This window comes from Setaria viridis, chromosome 5 (genome assembly GCF_005286985.2).
Source record: "Setaria viridis chromosome 5, Setaria_viridis_v4.0, whole genome shotgun sequence".
Lineage (NCBI taxonomy): Eukaryota > Viridiplantae > Streptophyta > Magnoliopsida > Poales > Poaceae > Setaria > Setaria viridis.
Window position 1 is genome coordinate 12,853 of NC_048267.2, and position 16,595 is coordinate 29,447.

Below are 16,595 nucleotides of genomic sequence, written 5' to 3' on the forward strand. Positions count from 1 at the left end.
AGTTCGGAGGCCATTTTCACGACTTTGGACCATCACCCACGTTTTCGACCTCGGTGGCTGATGTCGCCGTTTTCAGGCTCCCATGACCTTTAGCACACGTTTTCACGGCAAGAAAACAGGTCCGGAGGCCATTTTCACGGCTTCGGACCATCTGCCACATTTTCGACCCCAGTGGCCGGTCTACCCGTTTCCGGGCTCCCGTGACCTTTAGCATACGTTTTCGCGCCTGAAAACGGGTGCGGAGGCCATTTTCACGGCTTCGAACCATACCCCACGTTTTTTATCCCAGTGGCCGGTGTGACTGTATTCGGGCTCCTGTGACCTATAGCACACGTATTCTTGGCCGAAAACTGGGCTCGAAAACGTGGGGGAAGGTCCGAAACCGTGAAAATGGCCTCCAGGCCTATTTTCGTCCAAGAAAACGTATGCTAAAGGTCACGGGAGCCCGGAAACGGGTAGACCGGCCACTGGGGTCGAAAATGTGGTAGATGGTCCGAAGCCGTGAAAATGGCCTCCGGACCTGTTTTCTTGCCGTGAAAACGTGTGCTAAAGGTCATGGGAGCCTGAAAACGGCGACATCAGCCACTGAGGTCGAAAACGTGGGTGATGGTCCAAAGTCGTGAAAATGGCCTCCGAACTCGTTTTTGGCCATGAAAGCATGTGCTAAAGGTTACGGGAGCCCGAAAACGACCACACCGGTCACCGGGGTCGAAAACATGGGGGATGGTCTGAAGTTGTGAAAATGGCCTCCGGACCCGTTTTCAGCCAAGAATACGTGTGCTATAGGTCACAGGAGCCCGAATACGGACACACCGTCAACCGGGGTCAAAAACGTGGCGGAAGGTCCGAAGCCATGAAAATGGCCTTTGGACCCGTTTTCTTGCCGTGAAAACGTGTGCTAAAGGTCACGGGAGCCTGAAAACAGCGACACCGGCCACCGAGGTCGAAAACGTGCGTGATGGTTCAAAGCCGTGAAAATGGCCTCCGAACCCGTTTTTGGCCATGAAAACATGTGCTAAGGGTTACGGAAGCCCGAAAACGACCACACCGGTCACCGGGGTCAAAAACATGGGGGATGGTTCGAAGCCGTGAAAATGGCCTCCACACCCGTTTTCGGCCAAGAAAACGTGTGCTATAGGTCAAGGGAGCCCGAATACGGACACCCCAGCAACTGGGGTCGAAAACGTGGCGGTAGGTTCGAAACCATGAAAATGGCTTCCGGACTAATTACAACTATCAATTATCTAGATACTCAACTAGGTCTACACAAGCTACACAAGATATATATATATATATATATATATATATATATATATATATATATATATATATATATATATATATATATATGAAGGGTAATGCAAGAGAGGTGTTTCTTGATATACCAACGTTGTTGAGTAGAGTTGAAGCCAATCACCAATATTAATTACAATCAATCACAAGATGAAGCAATATACAATATGAAGTATCCAATCATCGGGAGACAAGATGACACAATGATTTTTCTCCCGAGGTTCACTTGTGCATGTTGGTATATTTAAGACGCATACAGATAAATCCGCAAGCGCACGGATACCGTTGTAGCTTCCACCCGGAGGTTTTTAAATATCGTATCCATAGGAAAATGTGTGGGGTTAACTATGGTCTAACTTAACCCAGAGTACCACAAGACTTAAGAAGGTCGAGAGTGTAGAGGAGATACTAAGGTCTTCGCGTTCTAATCTCAGTAAGCTATGTCTTCTACTGTTCTATCTGGGGACATTACTTAAGGAAAGACACCAACAGAGGATGCTTCCTTAGCAACCAGGTCCTACTTGCCATACAAACGGGAGGTGGACTACAAAGGATTCAATGAACTAGGAATATATAGAGTAATGTCCTATATATCGTAGCTATCACACTCGCATTCTACCACCGATCCGGAATGCAGGGTGCATCCACGATTAACCTAAGTCTAAGCACCACACTTACACCTCGGCTAATACTCTACTCCCTCTATAGAGCAGGAATAAAGCACTCAAAAGAGTCGCGAACCAGAAGAATAATATAAACAATGTTGCTTAATGAAATAAGAAGTTAATTACCAGAGAAATCCCAGGCGTAGGTTGACTTCCGCCAAGGTACAAGCCGCAGAGGGAGCACCGACAGGCCGACACCTCCTCCAAACTCTTCCCTCTCTCTATCTCTCTAATTCTAAAGACTAGATCCTAATGAGGACTAATCTTCTCTTGAATGCTGGCTCTTGAGAGGTTATCCTTTCATGGGACACCTCTCTCTTGATCATGACCGGAGAATATGAATTAGGGTTTCAAGGATGCTTTGCCTCAGGGGGTACAGGGCTGCTTATATAGGCCCGTGGGATGAACCAGGACCCTCAGATCAAACCGACTTTGATCAATGGCGTAGATTAGACCTTAATGGCGGTTTAGAACTGACGTACAAAGCGGACCGCGATCTGGCTCAGGGTACAGTCGGTCGACCGAGGGGTATGGTCGGCCCACCATCTTTCGTGGCCGATCGAGCCCAACTTTGGTGGGTCGCTCTCTCGTGTCTTCTAGAATCTTCTCAACTCGGTTCCCACGTAGAATATCCATTTTAACCTGACATGTGGGTCCTCTTTAGCTCTTTTCCTATTTAGTCCCTGCAGAACACAGATTCACCAAAACCTGTGGAATTCTGTTAGTTCAACCCCCTATGTCTATGTTGGTGATTGATTTGTGTCCTTTCTTAAAAAATTATAGTTATCTACCGTCAACAGTGCACCGACAAGCTAGTCCCCGTTGGGTCGACAAACACTTGATGGTTTCTCGGTATGAGGCCCTCAAGCCACGTCCCGCAAGGCACCGCAAGAACCCACACACAAGTGCGGTAACTCAATGACACGAGCAATCCACTAGAGCTGCAATTTGGCACTCCACCGAGGAAGCACAACAACCTCTCACAAATCAACCGGAGGTGGCCAAGACCAATCTCCTTCTCTTGCCAACGCCTCCAACTCCTCCAAGCCGGCTAGGTGGCGGTACTCACCAAGAGTAACAAGAAATCCACCAGCAAAACGATCCTCAAGTGCCACAAGATGCAACCACACAAGCAAATGCACTTAGAATCACTCAATCTCACTTTGGATTAGCAAGCATGCAAGAGAGATGAGTGGGAGGGAGTTTCTTGAGCTCACAAGGATGAAAAATGATTAAAAGAGTCAAGAGGAATCCCTTGGAGCCGGCCAACACGAATATATAGGAGCCCCCCAAAGAATAGAGCCGTTACTCACTCATTGGGCTGAAAACGTACTGACCAGACTCACGCACCAGACTCGCCTAGCGTCTGGTGCCAGCGTCTGGTCGATGCCGGCCTTCCACGTGTCCCCGCGAATACAAACTCGACCGTTGGATTTCAACGGCTAGCTCAGCGCCTGCGCTCGGTAACTTACGACCAGACGCGTCTGGTGCTTGCACCAGACTCATCACTCGCCGCGTCTAGTGCGAGTCCAGTAAGCATCCCGAGGGCCAAACTCGCGACCAGATGCGTCTGGTGCCCCTCGACTAGACTCGCAACGCGTATGGTGCGCCATTGCACTCAGCCGCGGCCTCGCCCAGCTGACCAGACGCGCTGCCCCAGCGTCTGGTGCAGCGTTAGTCACAACGCAGCCACTTATAACTGACCAGACTCACGACAAGCGCGTCTGGTCACAGACCCTTCGACGCTAAAGCGGCCATAACTCTTAGCTCCGATCTCCGATTTCGATGATCTTGGACATTTTGGAAAGCTTATTCAGAGGGCTACACAACCCGCATGCCTTCTTGATCTAAAGCATAAAGGATCAAAGCAGTTTTCCAATTCAAGAATCATCATCTCTCTTTTTTCAACACAAGAGTTCTCCAAACTTTTCACCCTTGCTTCCAACAAGCCAACCACAAAGTGTCATCCCCATGTGCACGTGTGTTAGTATATTTTCAAAGCATTTGCAAGGGTTAGGAGTTAGCACACTAGATACTAATGCATCAACATGAGTGATCAAATCTAGTGGCACCAAGGAATCGAAATACCGAAAAATTTTCCCTCTTAATAGTTCGGCTATCAATCCTAAATCACTCACACCCTCTATGGTGTCTTGAGTGCAAAACAAAAATGGCCCTATGGTTTTATACCTTTGCCTTGAGCCCATTTTTGTTTTTCTCTTTCTTCTTTCTCCAAGCCTGTGCACTTGATCATCTTTCGGACCATCACCATCCACCATGATATACATTGCTCCATCACTTGGTGTGTACCACCTTGCTCATATCACAACACTCATGACAAAGGTTAGTACACTAGGTTGTCATTAATTATCCAAAACCAAACATGGAGCTTTCAGCCATAGCTTTTGGCTCCGAGGTAACACATCTCGGTGCCAATTCCTTTGATGCCGAGGTGGGAGGCAAAAAGTTGTCGTGGCAGCCTGCTTGGCATCAACTGGTAGCCAGCTCGGCGCCACAGGTCTTGGCTCTGAGCTCGGCACCATGGATCTTGGCCCCAAGACCTGTGGCGCCGATCTTGGCACTGTGACCTCTTGCGCTGAGCTCATGTTTACAGCCTTTTAGTGTTTTATAGTTTGATTTAGGCATTGGTACTATAATAAATTTTGTAGGATTCAAGCTAATATACAACTTTGGTGAAAGGTGAAACTGTAGGACTGTTACAGAAATTGAAGTTGTCCCGACTATAAAGTATAACCATGCAACAGTTGCTAACTGTTTAGATGAAGACATGAAACATTTGATGGAAATCGCAGAGAAGGTTAGCCCAGCATGGAAAGTACATGAAACAATACATGGCATGTGTGGAACTCTAGTCGCACCACTAATCCTAACATGTATTAGGTAAAGTAAACACACAACGAGTTACAATGGCATGTGTGGAACTCTATACTTATAGTGTTAGAGCTCTACCACTAGTCCTAACATGCCTTATGGTCCTGATATAATATTTGCTCAATGTGCACTCCTCTCTGGAGTATGTGTGACCATATGACTTCAAACTTTTAGCCTTTTAGGTAAGCACTTCCGTAAGGTTATTATAACAAATATGCCTTGTTCTACTGCAGGGTTGGAAATAGGCAGGGAGACTATTGTACAAGTAAGAAGAGAAAAACTGAACCTCTTACTTACAAATAGATCAGACATTTTTTTCTTCCTTATCTACTGTTGGATCTGTAATGTGAGGATGGTTTCACAGTTGTACTTATAAATAGCATGCTATGTAGTCAATTATCTTTGTGATAAGCAGTTCAACTTGTGTGATAAATTCAAATGTGCCCTGATGGCACTTACACGGTTACACCCTATATTTACACATCGAGTATGCATGATATACAGCTGATCAATTTTGAATTTTGACCTGAAAATGGATTAGCACATAGGCACATACGCAGCTACAATAGTGTAGATTTTGGGTGCATGTGCAGATGTTTTCAATTATGCTTATGCTAGATGGTATGCTTGATGAGAATAATGTACAAGCGCTTGTTTGCAATTACTTTTTCTATTATGCCAATGCCTCTTCACTCATGGTTTTCATTTTAGGTGGGGATGGGAATGTAAACGGTTACCGGGCTGATTTGGACTATCCACAAGGTGAACTCTTGTGGCCACTAAATTGGGGTTGATCATATTTTAGTTGTTGTAGTGTTACTTATTGGTCACTGTTGAGCATAATTTTGACTTCTATGGAAGTATGTCGTTTTTTTCTGGTGCTTTTCTTATCTGTTTTAAAGGTTTTTAGCATTCTGGTATTAACATATGATCAGTAATGATTTATTCATGATCGCTTTACCATTTTTCCAGACCTTGTTGATACGATACATGAAAATTTACGCTCTCGCAGTTATCCATTGCCAGCTAGAATGTGTGGTGGGTGGTTGCTCCTGATTCAAAAACTTGTCCTCTTATCATTTTTCAGCTTTATTCTAATACTCACTGCTCTGTTATAACATGATTCCTTAAACAGTAGGCTTGCGTTTGGTTAATTCTTTTTGAAGAAGAATTTCGCCCCCTCGATCCTTGTAGTGAAGACTTCATGAATGAACTCAATGTGGAGCTTGCGTCAAAGTTGTCCCAGTGTGTTGTCTCACTGGCTGCATTCAACGGTGCTTATGCTTGCTTGAATACAATCAGGACTTCTGCACGTTATTATTTTCTCAGATTGAAATAATGATCTTAATGTTGTGCATAGGAAAAATACGGCGGTTTGCATGCTCAGGCATACTTATAAAGTATGGTCGATGCACAAGTGTACTGACGTCAGCAAGTTTGGTGAGGTATTCTGATGATGAAAGCAAAATCAATGATGACTTGCAGGTTGGTTTTGCTATTCCTTCAGCCCTACTCATGCGTCTTACTTTAAGATATTGGTTAAACTCTACATTTGCAGATTGAAGTCCGCCTTCCAAATGGGCAATGTGTCAAAGGGGTGCTGCAGTGCTGTTGTTTAGAGTACAATATCGCTGTTATCAAAATCACAAGGTTCACTGATCTGTGTGCAATAAAACTTGAACGTCGAAGGCAATTCAAGTCTGGTAGTAAGGTGGTAGCCATAGGGCGTATCTTTGCTCAAGGGAAATTAACAGCTACACATGGAATGATTACTGACAAACTGAGCAAACTTGATTGTGAGGTGCTTATGGTCTCCACTTGTAAAATTACTAAGGTACACTGCTGATTTCTTACTTACTAACCTGAAAAAAAAGCTTTGTGCTATGAGTGGCTTAATATGTCAATTCATACTTAACTACATAAGACATATGGCATTAGAAATCAACTTTCACCCTCAATTTTACCCTTTCTTATAGTCGCTTCGTTTTGTGCTAGGCTGGGATTGGAGGCTCCCTTGTTGATTTCAGTGGGAACTTTGTTGGCATGAACTTTTATGACAATGATGAAACTCCATTCCTGCCTAGGAATGAAATTATTATGTGCCTGAGGCGTCTAATGTCGCCTAAGACTTCAATTGTTTTAAGACCATTTCTGAAGCAGTTTCAGTCATAAGAAATATTTTTTATCGAAATAACTTTTCTTCAATTCTGGTTATTTGTTATCATTATTGTCAACAATACATCATTGATCTTCATACTAGATACTACCTTTTGTACTTCTTCCCATACCATTCGAGCATCATGTGCACCTCATCTTGTTTTGGGACACCACACCTGTGTGTGTGTTGATGTTGTACCTTACTCTAGCTTAGGCTTGTCTGTTAAGCTGAAGTTGGTAGAGCTTGGAGCTTATATAATAGCTTGGAGGCCCAACAGGCCGGCTTCTGGTGGTGTATGGGCATAACCGTATGAACCATTTGTCTAAACTGGCTTATCATTTATTCTGATCTCATTGGTTGGCTGTTCTATTTAACCTTCCAATCTCAGCCATTTGTGATGCCACTCAGTTTGTGATAGTCTATGAATTTCCCTATCACGAATGTTTTGAAGTGTTGATGTCTGCTATAATTCAGTTATGATCATGTCTGCATATAATTCAGTTATGTTGATGTGTGCTACAATTCAGTTATGTTGATGTTTAATCTCGCTTCATTGTGGGCTTTTTTGATAGGACCAAGGCTGTTGGATATATTGATGAGAATCCTCGCCCAAACAATTATTCTTTCTGACACATAAGAAATGTGTTATCACAATGTCCACCTGAATTTGTTCATTGAAAGTTAATTTTTGTTGAATGGCAGGTGGCCAGTGCCCGAGCCGTACTGGTCTTACACGTCAGATGTAAAGCGTTTGAGTTTGGAAGAAGTGATGAGCAGAATTCCCAAGTTTGATTGGAGATCGACGTTCTGCTAACTGAAAAACCGTTTATGTACGTACATATTTTTTAATTAGTTACTACGACTAGAAGATCGCTCGTGCGTTGCAACAAAAACAAACTAAAATTATGATAAACATTCGATTTAATCTTAAGACAAGTTCCCTAGTCTGGTCAACTCAGCCTCCTTTAGCATTTCCGGCTAAGTCTGGAAATCAGCCTAACCTGGCGCCTTAGAGCGGGTTTATCTTTGGAAAGTTGAACAGAGCATCAAGAAAACCCTTTGTAAAAGTTGGAGAACTAAGTTTCTACAATAACTTTGTTAATTGGACCTTGGTCCAATTCACCTCCAAAGCTTCCCAAATCTGCAGCTCAAATCAGCCCGACCTTTGAAAACCAGCCAAACCGTACTTTTTCTCTAAGTTCTGAAACCGGTGTTCCTCCAAAATTTGGAGCTTTGAATCTCCAAATTCATCGTGCTTTTGAACTCGGTCAAATCACAAGAGTTGGACCTTGGTCTGTATACTACAACTCTTGTAAGGGAGTCAACCTGGCGCAGTTTGAAAATCGGGAGATCAAGAGGCTTCAAGATGGGCCCGGTTAAGAATCTCGCGGATCCGTCGGCCAGACAGCGCCAGAGCGCGCGTGCGCCGCGCTCAGAGTGTCGTCTCCACGTGGCGTGGCCTCACCGGCGAGCGCCGCCTCGCCCAGTCGCCGACCACAATAAGATAGATCAGCGCGCCTCTTTCCCAGTCGCGCGCAGAAGCGCCCTGCGGGCCCCTCCGCCCCGTCTCGTCCCACCCGAGGCCTCACCTCCCGTGCGCATCCGCCCCACCTGGATCCTCAGCCGCGCACCCCAACGCCTTCCGGTCCTCCCGTCATACCTCAGTCACGTTGCCCGCGCGCGCACCCCGTGACGCTATCGCCTCCGCCAACCGCCGCGCAGGCAGTGACAGCTCCTCCGCCGCCCCGCCAGTGCCGTGCTCCGGCAGAGCCGCTAGTCCCGCGCCTGCTCACGTCACACCGCTCGCCCTGTCACCTCGCCTGCAGCGTCCTCGCCTGCAGTACCCTTCCCTCCCTCCTGTCCGCCAATGGCACCGCCGCCATCAACGGCTGCGACCACACACGTGCGCAGACCTAGCAGATCCGCGTGCCCAGCAAACCCACCTTGCCCCAGCTCCAAATCCTTGCTGCCCAACCAGGGCAAAATCGTGCCCGAGCTTGCCAATGGAGACGCCGACCAATCGCTGCCGCGATAGAGCACTTCTTCTCCCTCGATCCTATCCTCGCGCCCGCTCGAGCTCGCTTCCTTCCTCCGAACTCTTCCGCGCATCTATAAAAGGGGTACCGAAGCATCTTACCGGAGTTCCCTTCGCTACCACCGCCTTTTCCGCGCTACTTGCATTGTTCTTATCCAGTGCACTGGCCGCCGCACACTCCTCTGCTTCGTGCTCAAGCGCTGTCGCCTGAGCTCTCTGTGGAGCTCCCCTTTCCGCCCAACCCCGCGCCTTGCCGACCCCACCAATCGCTTCGCCATCCTTTCGCACAGCTCTAGAGCTTGCTTGTTGTCCACGAGAAGCACCACCACCGCCGAAACACCGTCGTTCCCCGTTCCGCCTCGGCTTGTTTCTTCCCGACCCCAAGACCTCGCCCGTAGGACCGGAGGTAAGCTGCCGACCCCTGTCCATCTCGCCCGACCCCTATCCATCTCGCCCGACCTTGTCCACCTCGCCCGAGTGCTGTCCGCCTCGCCTGAGGGCTCGGGTGTGTCTTTTTCTTTTGACCGAGGGTATCTGTGTAAAATTTCAAAGACTTCTATGTGCAAATCTGAGGACCCCGGTACAGTTATTCCTTAGGTCCAAGGGTCAGATCCTAAGTTTTTCCCGATCCGACTCTTTTAACTTGTTCTAAATCGACAGAAGCTTGGAAAGTACATCTTAAATCGAGGAAAAAACAGAAAAATATGAAATCACTTGGGTTGGAATCCTCGTTCCGAGTAGAATCCAATAAAGTGGGTTTCGCACCTTTTCCTATAGTTTTGCTACAGTTTTGAGTTTAAATTCTTGCAAATACTGTTGAAATCACCATCTAAGTGTCTCACCCTTACATTTCATTTCGTGTAGAGTTGAACTTCACCGACGCCACGTACGAGCTTCACCCGGTGCCGGAAGACGAAGCCGTAGCTGAGTCACCGCCTGCAGGAGTCGAACCCGTGCACGCCAAGGACCAGTTCGCTACCGCCCCGCTTGAAGGCAAGCCCCGGAGCATAACCCAGTTTTTCTAAACTTGTGCATGCCTTCTGTTGTTATGTGTGTGCTTTTACGTTCTAGGAGTTGGTTGAAACCGTAGATGCATGACTTAGATTCCCTTGATCTGGACACTAGTATGATAGGCTGAGTAGCTGCTTGCTTATATAGGACACGATAAAAGTCGAGTGATTTCCTATCACTCGCGAGTTATAGGAGTTGCTTGCTTCTTTTTACTACAACTATAAGGACGATGGACGGGGCAGGGTTCTGTGAACTATTTGGTGGTCGGTGAATTGCCCCGTCTGTCTACATGAAATTGGTTTAAGGTCGAAAAGTGATGATGTTCGTGATCAAGTTTTGAAAGTACTAATCTCATACCTAGTATGGGTGGGGAAGCCTAGTACCTGATTGAACCGGCAAGTGGCTTATACCCCTGCTGTCCTTGGAACGTAGTTCCCATGGTGCATCATGTGGATGCAAGTGCGGACACAGTACGGTAGAGACTGGGACTGTGGAGCATTGCATGCCAAAGGCGGTTTGGACCTGACACGCGCCTGGGAATTGATGGGGACGGCTGACAAGTGAAGCGACCCTTCGTGGTGCGCGGATGTCGTGAGATTAGGTTCATCATGCATGGTTAATAAATTCGAATCGATTCGTCTGCTTCTCACAATTCGGGACTGTTTGATCGCTATGCTACACTGAGTAAGAATGGAAGATGATGGTGATCTAAATATTGTTACTTGTTTAATTGCTTGGAAACCATTGCTTGTTTAGTATAGCTGCTAACTTAGATTGGTAAATGAACGTAGAATTTGTGGCTAAAATATTGAAAGTAAGGATCTACTGTAGTCGCTTTTGGCAAAACAAACCCCTTAGCCAAAAAGCCTTGCATGTCTAGAAGTTGGTGGAGTAGTTACCACCCGTCGGTTAAGTCTTGTTGAGCATAGTTGCTCAGCCTTGCTTGTGGCACATCTTTCAGGTGATGTTGAAGCCCCTGAGTTTGCTGCTAGTGGCACTTGGCCTCCCCAGCTTCCTCTTAGGTGGACGGTCGAGTGGGATCCCTCCTCGGACGGCGAAGACAGGGATCACTGATGTCATGATCGGCCTCATCGTGGCATCCGACTTCGGCACTAGCTTCCGTTTGTTTACTTTTCGCTGCTTAAGAACTCTGCAAACTTGTTTGAATTTCGAACCGGGTGTTGTAATAAATTAATGTACTTGTTTAACTTGGGTGATATGTTGTATTCTCTGGAACCACTCACCTTCGTGTGAGCTATGCTTTCTTGGTCCTGTGTAGTGGTTTATCGGATGAAATCCGACGGACTGCTGAGTTAACTTGGTTAAAGCACATGATCGCGTGTCAGACGACTTAATTGTGTTTTATCTAAGTTAATTAGGGCGGTTGGCGATGATTAGAATTCATTTTTTTTTGTGATATGAGCTTTTAAAGAGAACTTAAACTTAATAGTGTAGGCCGCTCAAAATAGTCTTAAATATTTCAAAAGTTTGATAAAATATTATCCTAAAGTAAAACATTTGATTGGAGGGAAAATCAAATAGCACATTAATTGCCTTCAAGGTAAAAGAAGATTCATAAATTTTAGCCTAATGGAATAAACAACATTAGATTTCAAGAGCGCAGTCATCGGTAATAGAGAGAGAAGAGAAGTAGTGAAAAGATTTTTGAGTTTTTTGTTTTACTAGCAATCTTGCCCGTGCGCTGCCAGGTTCACAATTAAAATACATTAGTGTGTTGATTCTCTCTCTAAAATCTATACTAAATGTCTTGTTTGCTCACCAGTATTTTTTTTAATAATACTGATATGTATTGACCCATTTGTTTGCTCACCAGTAGTCACAGTTCCAATGTACTCTTGCCAAAGTGCTAAGCCATCTCCGCTAGCCTCGACAACCAATTACCCAAAGCAAGTACTCTGAGTCAGTGACGTCGATCATGTGAGAATATGTATATGTCAAGATCATGTAAGCAATAGCCGAACAAAGAATTTTTTAAGTGTGGGTTAAAATGAATATACACGATGTTGAAATTGATGATACATTTAATAGGGTTTTGAATGAATGTAACCCTCCTTCCTTGTGTTACTATGTTGCCAACTTCACAATCTTAGGTTTTCTGTTTCAGTGCAATTCAGCTGTTCCTATTGTATGAAATTTGCAGCAGTTCTAAATTCCTGGAATTTGCGAGCTTCCTTATTAGCGCTGTTTGCTAGTTTCTCTGTGTTGCTAGCAGTCAGTTTGCCATAGCAGATATGGAGCCAATTAATCTTTTGCCTTGTACTTTTGTTTCAGGTAATGCAGGGAAAAAAGTTCCGATGGAAGTAGGGAGATGTGCTGGTGTTGGAGTTATCTCCAAATTTATCTATTGCTGTCAAATATTTGACTGTCTTTTGCTTGGATGTTTCATGCCAAAGAAATTATTCATAGATGGAACACCTAGTGAACTTCAAATTATACCTCTGTAGCAGACTTAGCTGTCAAAGTTATCTATTACTGTCTAATACTTGGGTTTGTATGTCTGGTGTGTACTGTTTTTACTTGGATGGTCATCGTTGAATCAATGATTCTAGTTCACCTATAAATATTTCATGAAAATTTGTATAAGCCATGCACATGCATGTTAATTTCTCTATTTTCTATGTGAAATTCTAAAAACCCTGCTTTGCAAATTACCAAAAAGGAAGACGCCAGTTGATAGTAGTGCCGGAGCTTTGAAAAAGAGTAAAACCACACTTTTGTGATATTTTCTTTTCTGATATTTTCTTTTTTGATATTTTCTTTTCTATAGAGTAAAACCACACTTTTGTGATATTTTCTTTTCTGATATTTTCTTTTCTCACTTTTGTGATATTTTCTTTTCTGATATTTTCTTTTCTTTATTGTTGAAAAGAAAATATCAGAAAAGAAAATATCACAAAAGTGTGGTTTTACTCTTGTTCGAAGCTTCGGCACTACTATCAACTGGCGTCTTCCTTTTTTCCAATAAAACATTCTTTTGGTCTATAAAAGCCTGCAACATGTCCTTTGCCTACACACAAACCAAGAGATATTGTAAATAAGAGAAATTTGTGATGTTATTGATTGCAAGAGATTCCAAAATACTGCACCTTGCTTTTTATGGGCGTTTGAATCTTCAGAACATGTTGTTTTATTGATTGCACCTTATAGGCTCGGACAGCACCTCTATTGTCGAAACAGATCCCAACCAAAACACCATCAACGGTAAAGACAGGGGACCCAAATGCAGCACCTATGGTAGTAGCACAATTATGAACAAAATCCGCCTCTCCTACAAACCTAATTAAACATTTCATAAGAGCCTACAATTTAATCATTTCATAGGACTAATTAAGCATTTCATAAGAACCAACAAATCTAATATAATCATTTAATAAGACAGATGAAATTAGATAAAAATAAGGATTTTAGCTCACCGGACCGATCCAGGAGATAAATGAGTTGTGGGTACTAGTGGATTCTGATATCCCAATGTGTAAGCATCTTCATTAATCAATGGTCCAGATTCACTGATATGCACAACAGCTACAGGATTAGTGCCTTTTGGTTTGTTTAGCATGAAAGAGGCAAAACTATCAGCAATGGATACAATCGGTAAAGTTAATCGCCACATTCTCATTGTTCAAGCCAGGAAAAACAACAGCATATATCCCTTTAGAACCATAACTAAATGTCTCCTTGTCTGTTATGACGTAGCAGGATAGCTTCTTCTTCGCAATAACTATTCCTGGAGCAAATAAAGTTGGTTTTCCATCACTCAGCTAATATCCTGACCAAACACATTTGAACCTTGGCTTTGAGATTATCAAAAGTATCCTGGTAATGAAAATACATATATAAAAAAAAGCCATTAGGATTATTTGATATCTACCTCCTATAAAGAAAAAAGCATACAACCATATACAAGAATTTGAATAACTTGAGGTCATATACAATGGGAGGTGTTTAAAGAACTTGAGGTTATGTATGTGATAGGAGGTGCTTATAAATATGGTGCCTAAAATAAGGATGTGTCCATATCATCGAGAACTCATACATAATTTATATTGTCTATTGCAAAAGTCTTTTCTCAAATGTAGATTTTTTTTATAAGGGCATGCCCATTTCTATTGAAGTACGTAAAACATGGTAGGAAGAAGGGAGAAGTTTAGGAGATAAGATATTACAAAAGGCAATACTCCTATGGTAAGTAGTTTCCACAGAGATAGAGAGCCAGCGGACAAGATGCTTCCCACGACACACTAGAACTACTAGAACAACAGCACTGAGCCTTCACTAACTGGAGCCTAGCCTAGGGACTGCATCTACAGGATCGCGGCATCGTGCATACTCCTACTTGATACAAAAGCAAAGAGAACCCAACCATACTAACAATATAGCCATATTAACAATACTACAAGTAAACAGGACACGACCAATCACTGGTACCACAAGTGCTTAGACAACTACTTTTTCCTATTATTTTATACATAAACAACTGTCAAGCACCACAAAAAAAATACGAATAACACAAATCTGATTCTATTTACTATATAAGCACTCCATGTAAGCACTTGTGTGATTAAGCATTTATAACAACAGAACCAAGAAACCACCACGGGCACCCAACTTATTTCGAGAAACCAAAGAGAGAGCAAGTTCAGTACAACATTAGGTTTGCCTAGTGCCTTAGACCATGCAAAACAACAATTAATCGTAATGTATAGAAAAAGTGAGTGACCGATTCAAAAGCACATACGAACAGAAAAGAAAAAAGAAAAGAGGAGGGAAAAAAGCAAGCTCACCTTAGGCAGCATTTTATAAGTGGGGGAACAGTACCCAAGCAAAGGGTAAATCTGAGTAGCAGTTAGTCAGGCCACACGGTGGTGGTGCCGAAGAAGAGAGATCATCGCGGTAGCTTATGAAGTAGTGGCGTAACAAGAAATTTTTGTTGGGTGGTCCTGACACATACCAAAATTTTGTAACACCGCAAATCCCATATGAGTACAAACTTAGGTAAAAGGGGAACACATATACCAATAATATCTTATAACATCAGTAATCAACTAATTTAACTACCGAGTTCAAAATACAGATGGTTCAAAATGTGTACTCCCACTCCTCTTCATGTTTTTACCAATCCTACAAACTAAAATAAGTCCGTGGCACATCACAAATTGGCAATGGCAAATGCTTCCTTGATCAAAACACGATGAGAATAATGAAGATATGAGCTACAGGTATAACCTGTAGGAGCAGGAGGCGGCAGCTGGCAGCCACAGCGCGGACGGTAGAGAAGCCTCGAACGGTGCTCGACCGCGACGAGCAGGGGATGAGGGTCAGGCGACAGTGCGAGAGGAGCCAGTCAGACAGGGTTCCCAAGCTCCCGGCGATGGCGACCGGTGGCGGTGCTGCGGATGGACGCCTTCGCTCGCAGTGGTCTGTGGCTGTTCCGATGGGGCGCCGCGACGGGGACCGGTGGTGTGCGCCCCCGTCCTCCGGCCTCCGCGGCTCGGAACAAGCGGACGGCGGCGGCGCGGTCACGCGCGCGCAAGGCAGCGGCCGCCGTGAAGCGAATTGCCTCACCGAGACCTAAGCGCAGCGCCTGCTTCTCCTTTTGCTTATTGGGCCCGAGTAGTTGGGCCAAAATTGGGGCTAGGGCTTGCCATTTCCGTGCGGAATAAGTTCTTCTCCATCCATGTTTTTATTTTAAAAAAACAGAAAAACTAATCTTCAAGAGTGAGAAATTTTGATATTTAATCAATCCCAATTTATAGGCCTTTTGAAATATAATTCTAAACAAGCGAATTGTTACTCGAAATCCAGTAGCTAGGTTGGTTCGTTTGGTCGGCTTGGTGATGTGGGCTTCTCGCCTCCATCACTAGCTTGATTGCTTGTATTTTTAAACTTTATTCCTCTTAATGAAAAATGGGTGAAGTCCCGATCGCGAAAAAAAAGACACGCGAATTGTTTTGATATTTGGGAATCGGGATCATGAAGAATGGATCTCATTTTCTAATTCTAAATGCATCTTTTTACTGTTTAGGATACGCGAAATGATGTTACTACCCCTCCCTCTAATCAGAAGGCCAGGACGGCCCAGGGCCTCGGTTCCGTTCCCATCCGGTCCATAGGCTCGCCCAGGCTCTCGATTGCGTTCCCAACTGGTCCGTTCTCCTTTGCAGCAGTTCCCAAACTATACATGACTAAAATTTTAACAGATCTAATATTTGTGGTCAAAATAAAAGCATGGCAACATACAAATTATAATAAAATTTCAGCATAGATAATAAAGACAAACATAAATTTAGTAAGTAAGTTCACGTCACCAATTCAGCCATCTATAACAAATTTGATAAGAGTACATGTTCACATAGATTTAGGTAAGATCACATAGAGAGAGAGAGAGTAGAATCATCGAGCCAATTTATAAGACTATACAAGTTCACATAGACAAAAGAACCATCCTGATTTTTTTCCAGAAGAGGCCTTCACCCCATTTCCATTTATAGAAAACGGAAATACAATAGTTTGAGTAGATATC

At 44.0% G+C, this 16,595-nt stretch overlaps 1 long non-coding RNA gene across 2 annotated transcripts; it reads right to left on the bottom strand.

Annotated features, from left to right (window-relative positions):
* Window positions 1–13,153: 13,153 nt before the first annotated feature.
* On the bottom strand, window positions 13,154–15,663 carry LOC117858450 (uncharacterized). Of its 2 annotated transcripts, XR_004640968.2 has the most exons (4): window positions 15,299–15,663; window positions 14,857–15,012; window positions 13,489–13,888; window positions 13,154–13,351 (listed from the first exon to the last, which is right to left on the bottom strand). It is a non-coding gene; the product is annotated as an uncharacterized lncRNA (long non-coding RNA). The 2 variants fall into 2 exon arrangements; XR_011898345.1 differs by having other exon boundaries at window positions 14,857–15,663.
* Window positions 15,664–16,595: the final 932 nt, after the last annotated feature.